General features: G+C 39.2%; 1 protein-coding gene and 1 long non-coding RNA gene across 5 annotated transcripts in view; one reads left to right on the forward strand and one right to left on the reverse strand.

Moving 5' to 3' along the window:
• Gpc6 (glypican 6) overlaps positions 1-17,853 on the forward strand; it is a 1,046,794-nt gene that overhangs the window by 599,761 nt on the left and 429,180 nt on the right. The window lies entirely within an intron of this gene.
• Positions 12,761-15,462, reverse strand: LOC144365186 (uncharacterized). Its single transcript, XR_013423471.1, has 2 exons — positions 15,267-15,462; positions 12,761-12,918 (listed from the first exon to the last, which is right to left on the reverse strand). It is a non-coding gene; the product is annotated as an uncharacterized LOC144365186 (long non-coding RNA).

Consider the following 17,853-nt stretch of genomic DNA (forward strand, 5'->3'; position numbering starts at 1 on the left):
CAAATTTTTTTTTGACGGGGTGGGATACCAGGGATTGAATTCAGGGGTACTCGGCCACTAAGCCATATCCCCTGCCCTGTTTCGTATCTTATTTAGAGACAGAGTCTCACTGAGTTGCTTATTGCCTCACCATTGCTAAGGCTGACTTTGAACTTGTGATCCTCCTATCTCAGCCCCCTGAGCCACTGGGATTACAAGTGTGAGCCATCGCACCCGATTCAGCAAGGCTTTATTGAGTTCATTGAAGTTAAAGATCCAAAATCATTTAATAATTTCTCATAGACCCAGCTTCCCAATAAAGCACTGCCCTGTCTTATTAGAATGCCATTTATCACATCCACTAATCAGGAACAGGCCTTCCATTTATTAATTCTACTTGATTAATAAGCAGAAAGAGGAGCAGAGATGTCCAGGAGAGGAGGAAACAATGGAAAGCAAATGAATAAATATTCAAAATGCTGGAAAAGCCTGAACATGAGAAAAAACTTAAAGACTGATAGTGCATGAGATTAGAAGAGAAATTCCATAACTCAATGAAGAGAGTCTGCCATGTCTAACTTATACCTGGCCAAGTGCTAATCACTTAGGGCTTAAATTTTTCAAGACTTTTCTTAACCCCAAGGAACTCAAATACCCTAAACCTCAGTTTGCAATCGTTCTTTTAATAATAGGATTTCCCACAGAAAGATATCTGTCCATCTCAGCATGTCAAAAGCTGAAATGATTTTCTTTTACAAAACAACTCCTCCTACTGATGTTGTTAAAGGTACTTTATATTTTCATAGCCATTATACTTTCAATCTTAGAATTTCCCTGGACTTTCTTTCTCTTTGCCAACCTTAGATCTTGTCACTAGAGTTTTCTACATATTATCCTGTTTAATTTGTAGGACAACCCTATGTGGTACATGCTAATATCCCCAAAGAAGTTGTGACACTTACCTGAAGTGTAAACTGTGCTATGAATGTATCACAAGTGCATTTGACAGAATAAACACCATTGGTGGGGGAGGATACACTTCCAGAGGTGGTGCTATCTGCACTCTGCTGGGCACACTTTGAAATTTTATCCTGTCTCCACTGTGTTGTTAGACCCCCTGTAGCATTTACCTGAACATGCTTTTCAGTGTAACAACACCCAATGCTGAAACGTTAAAGAAATAATGCTATGAATCTCACTATTTTATTGACTATTAATGAGCTCATCATTAATTTTCTTAAACAGTGGCAATGTCCCATAGGAAACATTTCTCCCTGATTCAGTATTGGGAATAATTGCATTCTGAGCAACCAGCTGTATCTTATTTTATGGATACGGGGGACTGTGCCACTGATAATGTTTCTTTTTCCTGTTGGGAAGCTCCAAAATGCATCTGTGACCTAAATTCCACAATTGAACTGATCCTACATGGTGTACTTTCTCAGATTCCCTGATGCTTTTCTTTTTTGGGAACTTGAATGGAAAGCTGCACTGTCCCTTAAGGAGTTAGCTTCCCGAGAGGCTGCAGAAGGGCCAGGAGCAGTTTGGAAGCACAGGAAAGGCAGCAAGAGGTGAGGCATGGCAGGAAGAGCCAAGGATGATGCTCTGTCATTGCTGACTTCTGCGGACTACCCCAGTTATGTTTTCTCCCTGGAACCCTTTCCTAGGAAGCGGGCATGAGATTGACCAAGAATGTCTTCCAAGAGGCCTGCTCCATTTCTTGGTGGCCAATGTTGATGCCGTGGCCAGGGCTGTGATATCTCATCAGTTTGCTTCCCTTATTTCCTTGTCCAGTGTCTCCTTTTCCCTTCATTCCAGTTGCTCTCGGTTTATTTCTCTGAAATAAAATGTGAGCACCTTGATCTGTCTTTCAGGCTCTGCTTTCTTGAGAACTGGAGCCAAGACTCATGTAAAAGTATTTGTTACCGATAAAAATCAGCCCTTCTCCTTGCTGGCTTTTGGTTGGTTGGTTGGTTTTAAAGGTAATGACCACCTTTTTTTTTTTTTTTCTGATCCTTGAACGAGTCTCTGTTGCCAAGAGTTGGTATTTGGCAGAAACTTTTCTTTTTGATGTCTTTCTTAATAGGAAGCTGAGAGTAAATGTAATTCCATTGTTATCCCCCAAACTCCAACATTTTGACCCCTGATTTCTGGTTGGTACTGCAGGATGCCGGAAAGCACAAAAGAGCAACTGACTGTAGCCTGCTGTTAATATAGTTGAAATAACTTGTCAGCCTTCCACTATGAAAGCGGATTTTTTTTTTTCTGCTGGCAGAAACTAGAAGAAGTGCCATAAAATCAGAAATAAGCTGTGAAATGCACTTTAAGTTAATATGAAAGTGTGTTGTTCCATTGACCCAGCATTCTGAAGAGCAAGCAGTGTTGTCTGTGGAAGGATAATAAAACTGTGATGAGGATTTCTTTCTGCAAAAGGAAAGGGGGAAGGATGGGTTTGTTTTTTTATTATTATTTATTATTTTGTTTCAAAATAAAAGAGATAGATCTGCGACCCAAGTCAGAAATAAATCCTGAGACAAAATGTTAGTGATTTTGATGGTAATTCCCTCTGAGCCACACTAACAATAAACTAGCTGCAGAGTTTTATGTGAACCATAAGCTCGCTTTTTGCCCCAAATGTGTTTTTCCTTGTAGTTTTTCTAATTATTTGATCTTTTATAGCACGTTAACAAGACAGCCCTTTCATAAGCAAATGTGTGAGTCTGACATGAGCGAGGTTTTATTTCCACCTCAGAGGACTCTTTTTGGTCTAAGCAGAATATACTAGTGTACTGAGTCCTCTTCCCAAATACTATTTTAATTTTATTGCGTTTTAATATTCAAAAACAAGTCATGGCAGGGGAATGAATACTTGGTTCATTTGAAAGGGAGGCCAGTTTTTCTTATTTCTCATTCACATTTATGAAAACAGTCAGAAATAGAAAAGAAAAAAAAAATCTTAAGAGACCAGCCACAGAGCAACACAGCAGCAAAGCAGGGAGACACCCAGCATTTTTTTGTTCAAGTTTCAAATCCTGTAGTAGGAAAAATATCACACAGTGGTCTAGTCCAGTGAGCTCCAAATCTTTCGTATGCACCTTGGGATTCAATTTGAGACAGTTCAAGAGAATTCATCTTGACCCTGGCTCCTAGGATGCTGTGAAGAAGGAAAGCTGAGTGTATAGGAAGAAAATGATGAGGCTGAGGACTTTGGGAGTCAAGGGAACCCGGGAGTGTTGTTGATTTTGAGATTAGAATTTGCTTCAGACCTGTAACTGAAACCTTGGGAAGCAGTGCTTGTGAGCCTGGCTTTGGAATGAGAGCTCTGGGTGTGACCCCAGCCAAATCAACCAAGCACCCTGGGACATGTCACATGGTGAGCCTTACTGAGTGTCGATTTCACCAGCTGTTACAAAACACAAGTGTGCACATGGACTTCATAAAGTACTTGGAGATCAGTGAGATAGCTTTACCATAGCCTGAGAGATCACCATATCAAGGGATGGGATTTTTGCATCTTGCTTTTTTTTTTTTTTTTTTTTTTTGGTATGTTGGCAGTGCTGGAAGGAACCCAGGGCCTCATGTAGGCAAGTCTAGCACTCTACTACTCTACCACTGAGCTACTTTAGGGTGGGAGGGGTGACAGGTGGGGCCCTTGCTAGGGGTGTGCCCCTGAGGCTGGTACACCACCCTGCAGCCCCACTGTGAGACCTCCAGCTACACAGCTGCAGAAGCTCAGGTGTCTCCTGGTCCCCTTAGCCAGATTAGCACCTGAACCTGGAGGTTGGAACCTAAGCAGGGCTGGCAGTCAGACCCATGCAAGTCGTGATGCCATGCAGATGCATACTGGGTGGTGGGCAGCAGGTGGTCTTCCAATAGGCTTATAAGTACCAGGGGTTTTGCCAGGTGTTTTCCAATTGGATCTCATCTAGGATGGTGCCAAACATTTTGGGGAGTGCAAGGGGGCACACTGTGCCAGCTTCTCCAAGTCAGCTATTTTGACCTTGAAGTTAAGATTGACACATCTCTCAGAGTCACACCCAGAACTCCCATTCCAAAGTCAAGTTCATAAGCACTGCTTCCCAAGGTTTCATTTGTGGCTCTAAAGCAAATTCTAATCTCAGAACAAACAATATTCTGGGTTGCCTTTACTCCCAATGTCCTCAGCCTTATCATAATTTCCTTTCTATACACTCAGCTCTCCTTCCTCATAACTTCTTAGAAGCCTGGGTCAAGGTGAATTCTCTGATTCTCTCAGGTACCCCTAGAGCAGTGGTCTTGATGTGAAGGCGATGGGAGCTAGCCAGGTCTTGCAAAGCTGCTCCAGGTGGTTAGATCACCTTGATCTCACTCTGCATCTCAGTGGGAGTAATTAGCAAATATTTGAAGAGTTAAAATTAATATTGATTCCCTTATGTGCCAGGCAATAGGCTATTATAATTGGCACTAGTAAAACATTATCTGCTCAGGACTTGATTGGTTTCTCAGGGATGATCAAACAGGGCTGTTTTCAAGTTTCCATTGGAGCTATCTCAGTGTTACTGCTAGCATTTGAAGAAGACTTAAAAGACAGGATACTGACCCCCTTCAGTCTCCTGGTCACCAAAGAGAGCCTCCATTTGTACTACATCTTCTTCCAGGCAAAGTTTAGTTGATAAAAGATTCCTGATACTAAGCACAGTTTAGAAACAACTGATCTCAAGCACCTTAGCTTTTATACCCACTGATAGGTTTTCCTAGGATCAAGGCCTATGTTTCTTGAAGATCATTAATACTACCTCTGTCAAGAGGAAGACTCAAGCCCTTGGAACACCTCTGGAGTCTGCACAGAGTCTCCGAACCTAAATAAGCAGATACTTGCATCATGCTTGTCTGATCCAATATTCCCAGTAGGGGAGAAACTATTTTCCGACTGCTCCAAGTTATGATACTGACCCTGCCACCTAGTGAAATTGAGCGTTTGGCACCATGAATTCTGAAGTGTATGCACTCAGTGTTCTGCTATGAGTGGGGATGGGTTTGGGTTCCTCTATAGCAACCCTAGCCAAGCCTTTCCAACCTGTGAAAACCCCTCTTTTATGGAATGGCTGGCCGTGGCATTCAATAAATTATGAAATGGTTTGCTAATGTAGGCAGTACCACATTACACTTCCTTCCTACATTCTCTTTTAAAGTTATAAAATTTCATTTGGCCTTCCTCAACTCACAAATATGTAAGACATATCAGATTCATCAGACATTTCTTTGAAGTAAAGGGTACCAGGATATCACTAACCAGGCCTCTGAGAGGAAGCATGGGGCTGGGAATGTAGCTCAGTGGTAGAACACTTGCCCAGCATATGCAAAGCCCTGGATTCAATTCCCCCTACTGAAAAAAAAAAAAAAAAAAAAAAAAAAAAAAAACCTGAAAGGAAGCATGAACGGAGGATTTGGTTAGTGGCATCTTAGGAATTTAGAAACCATGGCCAAAAAAAAAAAAAAAAAAAAAATCTGGAGTTATATGTTGTTCTTGCCTTATTTTCTAAAGCATAAGCCTGAAATGTTGGTATATCTGCTTCGTTTATGACTATATAGCACTGGTCATGTTTCCTCTCATTTCTGTTTTTCATGTTTAAATTTTCATTGCCATTGCTGCAGTTCAGGATTAGAAGGAAAAACAAAGAGCTGAAGAAGATGTCGTTTATTATCTGAGGGTGGTAATTTGGGATTTTTAATGCTATACAGAGACTTTGAAGCCTCCAGCCTAGAACTGTATCCTCTCCTACACACCCCCATTCCTTTTTGACTTTGTTTCCTTTCTTAGTATCTGTGCCCTCTCTCATCTCTACAGATTTTACAACCTAGTTTCTTCTGTACCCCCACTAACATATTGACAGCCTCCTAATAATTTTTTTTGTGTGTGTGGGGGAATACCAGGGATGGAAGTCAGGGGCACTCAACCACTGAGCCACTGCCAGTATTGGATATGTGTCAAATTTATTTAAACTCAGCTCCCAGCCCTATTTTGTATTTTATTTAGAGACAGGGTCTCACTGAGTTGTTTAGAGCCTTGCTTTTGCTGAAGCTGGCTTTGAACTTGTAATCGCCAGCCTCAACCCCCTAAGCTGCTGAGATTATAGGCATGAGCCACTGCACCTGGCAAGCCTCCTAATAATTTATCTGCCAACATTTTCTCAGCCTTTCTCTTTCTGTCTCTCTTCATTTCTGCTACCCCCTTATTTCCTCATTTCTCATCTTTGCTCAGGTTTTATCTCACAGTGATATCCTATTTATTCCTTCTCCTCTCTTTCACTTGTTCCTGTTCCATTTTCATGCCCTTGAATGAGTGCATCCCCCAAGGTCCTATCTGTTTTCTCTGTTCTTCCCTCCCTGTAATCTCAACCAATTCCTGTGGCTCTGAAGTATCCGTTCCATTTAAATGACCCTCAGCTTCTCCAAATTATTCCTTCATCTCTAACCTCTCTCTTTTGTTTTATTTGAATATTGTGAATCGCACGATAGGAATGTCTACTTCAAGGTCTCCCTCATATCTCAAGTTTATTAAGTCCAAAATGGACCTCATTATATTTCCCTTTGCTGCTCATCCTTCTGAATTCAGATTTCTTTTATTAGGTCTACCATCTTCTAAGAAGTCCTGAATCACCCCTGATTGAATCCAGCCTTGTTTTGCATGCTCTGTATGCAATCCCACACCACCTGAACACATTTCTCTCCGTCTCATAGACTGATATCCTCCTCCATCTTCCCCAGGACCACCCTCCAATTCAGGCTCCCCTTCCCTTGCTAGTCTCTCATGTCTATTTTCTTCCTCCCAGTCCATTCTGTCCACTGTTTACTGTTTTCCACATCAATCTTATGTGTGCACCTGTTTGCTTGCAGCATTCCCTTGCTCTTAAATATTCAAGAATTCTTGTCTCCTAACAAAGTAGAAATTCTCTCACTAGCCTGCTTTTCTCTCCCTGGTCTGTTATAGCCAGCCTCCACATGTGGTCTTAACCTGTCAATAGTTTCTGAAGCTCCACACTAGAAAAGCTGGAATGTGAGTCATTCTCCACCAACACTCTCTTCTCTGCTAACACTAAGCTTGTCTCATTTAGTTGTCTATAGTCCTGCCAGAAAGCCTTAGTTCTTCACCTATCCAAATTCAAAAAATAAATTAACAATTTATGATTCTTTCACTCTGGTCATATGCTAAGATGTTTGTGGGAGAAAAAAAAAACAACCTTTCTCAATGAATATAAAAACACTCCATGGATATTATTTCTATAGAATTCAAATGAGTTCAACTGCACTAAGAATGGGGGAGTTTAAGTTTTTTTCTATCACATCAGAGGGATTACGAAAGAAAAGTAAAGGGAAAAATGAAGAGCCAGAGGAACATGAAGTTGGGAAAGTGTGGAGAAAACAGAATTAAAACATTCATTTGATGCACATGAAATTTCACCGTGAGCCTCTTGGTCCATTAAGCTGATGTCTACTTGACTCTATTTTGTTAAGGATCCTGACATAGAGACTTGAACTGGTTTTAGTGTTTGCAGAGTCTCACAAAAGGCTTTCTGTTCTCTTAATAATGTAAACAGACAAAAATACAGGACTTGCATAAGCATATGGGATGAGCTCTCCATTATTGAATTTGGCACTTGAGGACTTAAGATCCTGTAAGGAAAATACAGTGGCTCCTTCCTCATTTTTAACTAATGCGGCTGTGAATCTAAACCAGGGTCTCTAAAAGTTGGTGCAGTTGTGATTTGAGTCAGATAATTCCCTACTGTGGCAGGCACCCTGTGAATTATGGGGTGTTTAGCCGTATTCCCATCTTTACCCGGTAGATGCCAGTAGCATTTCCCTTCTTGTTCCCAAGCTATGCCAAATAAAAATATCTCCAGACATTGTTGAATGTCCCCTGAGTAGCAAAATCTAAATATAGATAAAGATATATGTGGTTAAAATACATATAAATTCTCCAAAAGCAGTAAAACATGGCCAGACCAACACATGTTCCCATGGAAAAAAAGCAACTGGACTCATTTTTTTAAAGCCTTCATTCCAAAACCCCTCCTGTTTACATTCCTCTGGGCTCAGCTTCAAATCCGTCTGTATCCTGTAATGTTATTCATAATTCTGTAGCATCCACAATCCTTGACAGCTATGACACAGGCAAGACTCACAGGCACCATTCAAAACCACTTCTTCGAATGAATATACAAATATGGCAGAAAAAAGCCCAACTGTCCAAACTGTGATAACTTTTGATTGGGGTCTAGTGATTAAGTCAGCTGTAACTGTCTCTTCATTGTGACAGATCAGACAGATGTAAAAAAAAAAAAAAAAAGACATCATGCTAAAAGACATTACTGCAATCAGTTCCCTTTTAAACAATCTCCCACATTGTAAATAACCGATCTGTGTACCAGACATGCCTGTTTTGTTGTGTCATGTTTTTGCCTTTGTGCAGACACAATATGAAGCTATTGGTGCATTTAATTGTTTTTAATGGTAGTAGAATTGTCAAGTGTAATCCTCTCTGGGGTTGCACTGAATCTAGAATGTTAAATAAATTTCGAGTAAATTGTAGAGAAGCAGCAATTGTTTTGGAACAAGGGCATTTCATTGTTTTCTCTTGATATCTACCGGCTGAGTGACAGATTTTTAAGTGACTGGAGAATTTCAAGTCCAATATTATAAAATCCCATTCTTAAGGGTCACCAAAACCCCTTGGAGAGGTTACTAGTCTATTTCAGATACAGATAAATACTGCACAAAAATATAAAACATCTACCATTCTAGATACATGTTTATTTTTTAAAAAGTAAGTAACCACTTTCCTTAGTGTCAGTAGACTGAACACTTTTCCTGCTAACAAATTTCCAGAATCTGTCTTAAATTGTTTTTCCCAAATGACTTATCCAAAGAAACCGAGTCCTGTTTTGATTAGGCCATAAAATATGTTTTCACTATTCAAATAAATGATTTCTTAAAAATAACGCGTGGCTGGATGGTCAGTAGCTGGGCTGGCTGAGAAGGTAATGCCGCACATGTGCTTCACACAATTACTGTCAGTATTGGATATGTGTCAAATTTATTTAAACTCAGCTCCCTTATTTAGCATGTGTTTATTACAAAGTAAGGCTAATTTATTACTCATGAACTATCATTCTCACTCTTCCTGTTTATTATGCAGCTTCTTATTTGTGTATAAAGTGATGTAGCTTCAAATTTGCAAATCCACACAAAGTGACATTGTGCTGTGCGATAGCAGTGTGGCCGAGGCCTTATTTCATTCTCCACTCTCTGCATTGCTGATTAGTCTACTAGCAACATTCTAAATTTACGGGTCTGTAAACTCCTAAGTTACGATGGTTCTTTGGATGTTAATTATCTACATTCATACACTCGGTTTATTATACATTTGATATACAGTATATGTGGCTGTCCTTTGTATTCTGAGAGGATGCCTCTGATGTCAATTCCTATCTCTGTGGCCGCTGATGCCAACAAGAGCTGTCTGTGCATAACAGCCCCTTCTCCTGATATACATAGGGCAGTACTCAGAAATGAGTGATGCTCAATATATCTTACAGCTATTACGTTAGTCTTCATTTTTCCTCTGTTAAAATGACCAAGTTTGTGACATTTTAACATAAATGCTATGCTAAGGGAAAGGACCCCCAAAGCTTTCTCCCTCCAAATTCCATTATGCATTTTAGAAAAAGAACTTATCCTTATGCATCCTAAAGTCATTGCCAACTCTTCTTCTAAACCTCTATTCAATTAGAAAAAAAATCAATGAGCACCTATTTATCTTAAATTCAGGGTTCAGGATAGCAGCTTATATTCCTGAATATGAATATCTTCTTTGACTCAGGTAATTGATAGACTAGAGTGATGCTTTCCTTCCCTCTTCCTTCCTTCTTTCCTTACTTTCTTCTTCCTCTTTTTCTTGTGTGACAAATAACCCAAAAGGTAGAACAAAGTCGTCTGCATTTTCCTTTCAGAGTTGACACCTCAGATCTTGACTCACATTAGGCAAATTATGATGTCCAGGTTTAAAAAATAATAATTTGACTTTAAATTGACAGATAAAAAGTAGATACATGGGGCTGGGTTGTGATTAATAGAGCACTTGCCTGGCATGTGGGAGGAACTGGGTTCCATTCTCAGCACTGCATATAAATAAATAAAATAAAGGTCCATTGATAACTAAATACACATACAAACACACACACACACACACAAACACACACATATATACAGACACACTTTTTAAAAAAAGTGGATATATTATGATGTTCAAATATGTATAGAGTGTGGAGTGGCTAGATCAAGCTATTTAACATATGGATTACCTCCTTATGTTTACTATTGGTTGCTTCACCTGAAAAGGTTTGTGAAAAGCATGAAGAGTCTGAAGCAGAGGAGTGAAGATATAAAGGGCAGAAAGTGACAAATGATATACCTTCCCTTTATTACACCTAGCACAGTGCTATGCAGGTAACTTCCTTTGATTCATATCAAAACTCAGAACAAATAGGTAAAACAGGCAGCATGACTCCCATGTTACAAGAGTGGGAATCTGAAATTCATTGAGATTGACAGACTCATGGAAGAAGACCACACATTTTGAACTAGCAGAGTTGAAATCCAAATGGAAGTCGGAAGTCTACCTGACTCCAAAGGTTTCTCTTTTTCTCCAAACTATGGATGGTGACATGAGAATGACCTTTGGATATAAAGTGTGTTATTTTGTAAAGTCTGTGATGATATTCCCTACATTTCTGGGAATCAAAGAGGTCTAAAAAGAATGAGCTCTCCAGGTAGCATAGAAAACTTGGGTTGGTTATAAAAGAAATTTCTTGATAAAACTTGTATGTGAACACAGCTCTCCCTTGAAAGGGCCGTGTCAGCTCTCTTTTGAAGTCCCAGCAGAACAGATTCCACATTGGACCTTAAAGTTTGTAGTAAACCCACTTTTTTAAAAAAATACTTTTTAGTTATAGATGGGCACAATACCTTTATTTTGTTTATGTATCTTTATGTGTTGATAAGGATGGAACCCAGTACGTCACCCATGCGAGGTGAGTGCTCCACCACTGAGCCACAACCCCAGCAGTATAGTAAATCCATTTTGTTAGCTAGCTAGCTATTGGTGTGTAAAACACAGCAAACTTGGTGATAGAAAACAGTCACTGTGTATTATGCTCTTGATTCTCTTTGGAATTCTGGCAAAGTAGTTTGGACTTGACTTCCTGATGGCTGGGGGCCTTGGCTAGGGTGACTTTGGATGTGAAGATGATTAGAATAGAGCAGTTGAGGTGATGTGTCTAGGACCTTCTTTCTGGTTATTGGCTGTGTCCCTTTGTTTCTCTGTGCGCCATCTTTGGGGATTGACATGAGTAAGGTGACTTCTTTACCCACGTGTCTAACCTTTCAGTTGGCATGACTGGACCAGCCAGCAGAGGGCTGGCCATTTCCCTCTGGCTCTGTCTTCCTCTTGCTCTTTACATAGCCTCTTCACCTGAGTGTCTTGGGCTCCTTCACAACTCGCAGGATAGCTGGACTTCTTGTATAGCAACCACCTCCCCGAAAGCATGCCAATAGCGCAGTAGAAGCCACGATGATTCTCACCTAATCTCTGTAGTTCCGTGATGTCATTTCCAATGCAGTCTTTGGTTCTCACAGATGAGCCAGGTGCAACGTGGCAGGGGGTTAGACAGGGCATCACCACCAGAATCCATGGCTTTTTACAGACCACTTCAGGAGACTACCTTCAACAAGTTCTTTCAGTCTTAGAGTTGAAAGGCATGTAAGCAGCTGGCTAAATATGCTCCACACATAAACCATTCATCCATTTAAAAGAAGAAGAAGAAGAATGTGCTACAAATAGAAAAACGGTCTTTGGCCACCAAGGACAGTTTTGTATGGAGATTAAAGGTAACGTACCCTCATAGTATTCTCACATCTCTCCAGGCAGGGGAAACATCAGGAATCTCAAGTGAATTACATATTAATAATCTGTAATACCCCAAATATAAAGGTAAAAATTGCTGAGGGCTATAACTTGTAGCTTTCAATTTGCATCTTCATTGCACCGGGAAGGCTGTTATGTGACACATATGTTTGACTATTCTAGCTGAAAATGAAGTAGTATGGGGTTTAATTCTACTGGCAAGAGACCAACTTTTTATAATTTTAGCCTCGTGAATTGTTAAGGGCCATAATTCAAATTTAATGATCTGACTCACTGAAATGATAAGATCCCAGCTTTGGGCAGGAATAGTGTTGCTTCTCCTAAGAAAATCAATTATTTGACATGCCAGGCACCCTCCTCCACCTTCTCCACACCTTTAAATGAGGCCAGATCCTGTCATCCAGCCCTGACCAGGGCAAATTTTTGAGTCCCTGGAGCTTATGTGAACACTCATGGTCCTGTGTTTGAATCTAGGGAGCCCATCACTAATGACGCTGTACAGTGTGGAGGATTCACTGTTGACAAAGACCAGATGTTCTCGCAGCAGCTTCCTGTGTAATTTTCTGTTTACTATATATTCAGCTGAGGATTTGAGCAGCTTTACCTGGAGCAAAATATTCTATCCACAGGCTGTTCTGCGTGACATGCTATATGAAATAGATAAAGGTTTCTGAAATATGTGGAGAGCGAGTTCTCTAAGACAGCCTTGAATGAAGTCACTTGGCTGCTAAGAAGTACCATCTCAGCCCATCTGTGGGGACCAAAAGAGGATTGTGTTGGATCTCATATAAACAAAACACATTAAAAAATCAAGACTAATTGGAAAACATATCCAAGTCTCTTCTGTTAACAGATAAAGACTATGAATAATGACTTTATTATTTTCTTCAGCAAGGTCATCTTTTCTTTCCCCCCAGTAACATCTCATTGTTGATCCTCCTGTGGTCGACTTGGTAACAGTAGAGTACTTAAATCTGCAAAAATTTGAAGGTAGAGTAGTTAAATCAGCAAAAATTGCGTTGATTAGAACATACTGGACTAACAGGACAGGTTCTCATAGTGATTGCTTCCTTGTCCTACTATTTTGACTGTTCTAGATCAAAGCCATGCAAAGTTTATGGTTTAGGTGTAAAGAGAACATATCCTGAAAACACTCATCAGGAGGGAATACCAGACCCACTACATAGAAAACTATGACTTTGGCAAGCTTTTTTTTCCTTTCTTTTTTTCTTTTTTCTTTTTCTTTTTTTTTTTTTTTTTACAATTTGCTCTTTTTACATGACAGTAAAGAATATTTTGACATATTTATACAAATATGGAGTACATCTTATTCTAATTTGGATTCCAGTTTTGTGGTTGTATGTGATGTAGATATTCACTGGTGTATTCATATATGTATATAGGAAATATATCAGAATCATTCCACAGTCTTTCCTATTTCTGTCTCCTTTCCACTCCTGTTGTGTGTTAGCAGACACATTTCAGAAAGAATATTTGACATTTGGTTTTGGGGACTTGGGTTATTTCACTTGGCATAATAGTCTCCACATCCATTCATTTATTGGCAAAGGTCATAAAGTCATTCTTTTTCTGGCTGAGCAATATTCCATTGTTCATGTATCCCACATTTTCCTTATCCATTCCTCTGTTGAAGGGTACCTAGTTTGGTTCTATAGCTCAGCTATTATGAATCATGCTGCTATAAACATTGATGTGGCTGCATCACTGCACTATGCTGATTTTAAGTCCTTTGGGTATATACCAAGGAGTGGGATAACGAGGTCAAATGGTGGTTCCATTCCAGATTTTTTTAAGGAATCTCCATATTGCTTTCCAGAGTGGTTACAACAATTTTCAGTCCCACCAGCAGTGTATGAGTGTACCTTTCCCCCAACATCCTCTCCGACATTTATTGTGACTTGTATTCTTGATTGTTTTGGCAAGCTTTTTAATGTCCCTTTACCTTGGTTTCCTTCTTTGCAAAAATAAGGGGGTAGTAACAACGTTACTTACTTTCTTAGCCATGACTGGTAAATAGTATGATTCAAAAATATAACACAATTCATCCCTGTTATATAAGCACTGAATAAATATGACCTTTTATTAAAACCATTGGAATATGTTTTTCTTATCCATGAATGAACTCTGAGTATTATTACTCAAACTAATTTCACCCATGGAGGTATCTACCAATTAGACTCAACTGGAAATTGAGGGGATGAAAGTCATAATCCAGGTGTATAATAAAGTGAGTCATATTATAATATTTTCAAATGATATAGCTCTGATTTCTTTTACGTAGTCAAATAGTATGGGCCATTAATTGAATTTGGCTCCTTCATCAATTTCCTGCATTGACTCTCATAATTAAAGGTCTAACTTACAAATACAGTAATACAAATTCCACCGGTGGCCAGGTCAGTTTCTTCCCTACTGCAGAGAAAACTTAAATAAGCAGGATAATGAGGGTATAGGTGGAGAGCCACTCTGATACCTTAATTCTATATTCTGGACAATTAAAACTCCATTGTAGAATGAAAGGTTCTTTCATAGTTTTCTTGAGAGAACAGTTGGGGAAGGAATGTATTTATGTATCTCAACTGCAACCCAGATTTTAGGTTTTCTTTGGTTTGTTTTCATAAGAATTTATATAAGACACTGTTCTTCTAACATGGATTGTGTAGTTATCAGTATTTAAATGTAGCTGTTTAGTTTTGTTGTTGTTGTTTTCAGTCATGGTAAGATGACACAGTATTCATAAAAATGCTCTAAGGTGAGGCTGGGTGCTTCAAGCAGTGTAATCATGAGCCCATTAAACTGCAGTGAAGATTTGGATATTCCTAGCCACAGTAATAATAGGATAATGATGGGAAAATATGGGAAAAGATCATCAAATCTTCATTTCTTTCAAACTGACAAGGTATGTGAGTCAGCTTTTCGTTGCTAGGACAAATACCTGAGAAAATGAGTTAGAGGAGGAAAAATTTATTTGGGCTTATGGTTTAGAGGTTTCAGTCCATGATCAGCTGCTCCACTGACTGGAGCCTGAGGTGAGACAGAACACCATGTGGAAGGGTAGAGGGGGGAAAGTTATAAGCTCGGGCAAAGGAAGTGAGAAGGGAGGGGGGGTGGGGCCAGGGACAAGAATATAGTACCCCAAAGCAGACCCACAATGACTTGCTTCTTGTCAGTGTGCCCTACCTGCCTACAGTTTTCACCTCCTTCTTATAATCAATGGATGAATCTATTGATGAAATGAGAGCCCTCATCATCCAGTTACTTCCCAGAGGCCCCCCCCACACCCCAATGCTGCTGCACATACCTTGGCTTCCTTAGTCCAACCAAGCCAGTGTTTTCTCTAGCCTGCTTCTGAGACATCGCCACAGTGCAGAGACAGATGCTTATAAATCATGATAAGATGGACAGATGATAAACAAAATAGAGATTCATTTTGCCTCCAGCTGATTCAGAAAGAATTTTCTTCATTGAGATCTCTTGAGAAAGGGCCTGCTGTTTGATCTCTGTGTCTTGGTGTGTGTGTGTGTTTACACATAGATGGTAGATGGATATTTGAATTACAAGTGCCAGAGACTGCAGGACACGTTTCTACCTTATCTTGGGTCTTACCTTTTCAGCTGATGAAGCTTTTGTGAGGAAGGAACACTGTGTTCTGTTGAGTGTACTTGTCATTGACAATCTCCTCACCTCTGTGGATACTTCAAAAAGTCCTGTCAAATCCTCACTGTCTACAAGGGTTTTGCTTTTGTGACTCAGACCTGTGCTTTCAGTGCTTGGCTTTCAGGTCAAAAGCCGGAAAGTCGGCCTCTCCAGAAGTCGTAGCACTTGAACTTGAGGAGATTTATGACCACTATGCTTGATTTTTAAAGCAGTTCTATCCAAGTACAGGTCATTTATTCTGTGGACAGTGATATTTATCTTCTACCTTTTCCATACATTTTATGCCTAAAATATACAACAGTGCTATTCTTTTTCTTGCTGTTCATAATATATTTATTTGAGAATGTTAATGCCAATATCGTCAAGTAAAGAGTATAATCAGTTTAAAGAAGTGTAATGTGAATTTTTAAAAATAGTCAATATTTTACAGGAAATGAGAGAACGCTGACAATATACCAGTTATACTTCTGAGTTTGTGACTTCTGTTTTGAATCTTCAGAGTCTGACATTTATCTTACATTTCTTATGTGTCTGCTATGAAACCGGCAGCGATTAGAAGTGCAGAAATGACAGACTCTTTTGCCCTTCAGGTGTTCAGGGTCTATGGCAGCACTGACCAATCAAAATATAATGGGAGCTGCATTTGTAATTTTAAATTTTCTGATAGCCACATTCAAACAAACTGAACAAAAAAAGATAATTCATTTTCATAATATTAATTTATTATTTCAAATATATTGTTATTTTCGTGTGCAAATCAGTTTTTAAAGTATGAATGGATTTATTTATTTATTTATTTATTTATTTATATTGAGTCTTAAAAAAACAGTGCATCTGCTATACTTACCGGGGGTTTCAGTTTGGAACAGCCACACCTGAATTGTTCCATAATCTCATGTGGTTAGTGGCTCTCATTGCAACAGCATTGGTCTGTCCTTGGTAGAAGAAAAGTGACAATCATAACCAGATATTGATGCAGGTATACCATGGTGTTTGGGGAGAATATGGTTCTTAGCACAGCTTGGTAGGCAGTCTCTGCTCCCATTTAAAGCAATGCTTTCCCTGAGTCTTAAATGAAAATACAGCAACATCCAGTGTAGTCCTAAGAACATAGATATGGGAGTCAGGTCAGTGTTAGTTAATTTCTTTTAGCTTCAGCCTCCTCTTGACAGGGTGGTAGTGAGGTGAGAAGTGCACCTGGCATATTGACCCTCATGAGGAGATAAGCTCAATGGACATTCCAGGATATTGACATAACTACATACAAGAGCATAATGCACTCGAGGTAAGTCAAGGAGCTTGTAAGAATGAAGGATGAGCCACTCCCAACCTTAGCTAGACATGAACAGGATCTGGGATGTTTAACAACAGGAAATTCAGGAAAGAAAGGAGTCAAATGAAACCTTTAGGAAATGCACAGATAAATCCAGAAAGCAGTATAATGTACAACACAATCAGTCTGTCACAGAATAAATCATTGGCATGGGAAAGAAGGGAATTTAGTGGAAAGTCTAGTCTAGAATTATAAAGATTTAATGGATTGAATAAGTAAATATGTTAGTTGGGATTATTTGATTCTGGCTCAAAGAAGGCAATTTTTTATCTGCCAAAAAAACCCTTCATTTTGGATAAAATTAGAAAGACATACTGTGGTATAAGTAGTAGATGACAGCAAAGAATGATTTCTGTCATTTGTGAACTCCACAGATAAAGAACTAATGTATCACAAATAATTATTTGTGAAATGGTAATGCCTGGGATTTGTGTTAAATTATTTAAACAAATAAAAGTATAGATCAATAAGTAGGGCATGATTTTGATAATTGTCAAATGTTGGTGATACGTATACAGAGATTCATTGTACCATTCTCTTTTGTTGAATTTTGAAAAAATTTTTAAATTGGAAAACACTGAGGCCTGGCATTGGGTCACAGGCCTATAATCCCAGAGGCTTGGGAGGCTGAGACAGGAGAATTGCAAGTTCAAGAACAACTTACTCAACTTACTAAGACCCTGTCTCAAAATATAAAGGTCTGGGGATGTAGCTTAGTGGTAAAGCAATTGTGGGTTCAATCCCTAGTACTAAGAAAAATTAGTAAACACAGTAATTGAAACTTTAGAAAATGCTACAGCAAAACAAAATAGTACTTCTTGGACACAGAGATTCTGTTCTGATTTGTCTGGAGAATGCCTGGAGACTGGAGCATTATTATATATAAGTGACACTGAGG

Source organism: Ictidomys tridecemlineatus, chromosome 6, assembly GCF_052094955.1.
Source record: "Ictidomys tridecemlineatus isolate mIctTri1 chromosome 6, mIctTri1.hap1, whole genome shotgun sequence".
Classification (NCBI taxonomy): domain Eukaryota; kingdom Metazoa; phylum Chordata; class Mammalia; order Rodentia; family Sciuridae; genus Ictidomys; species Ictidomys tridecemlineatus.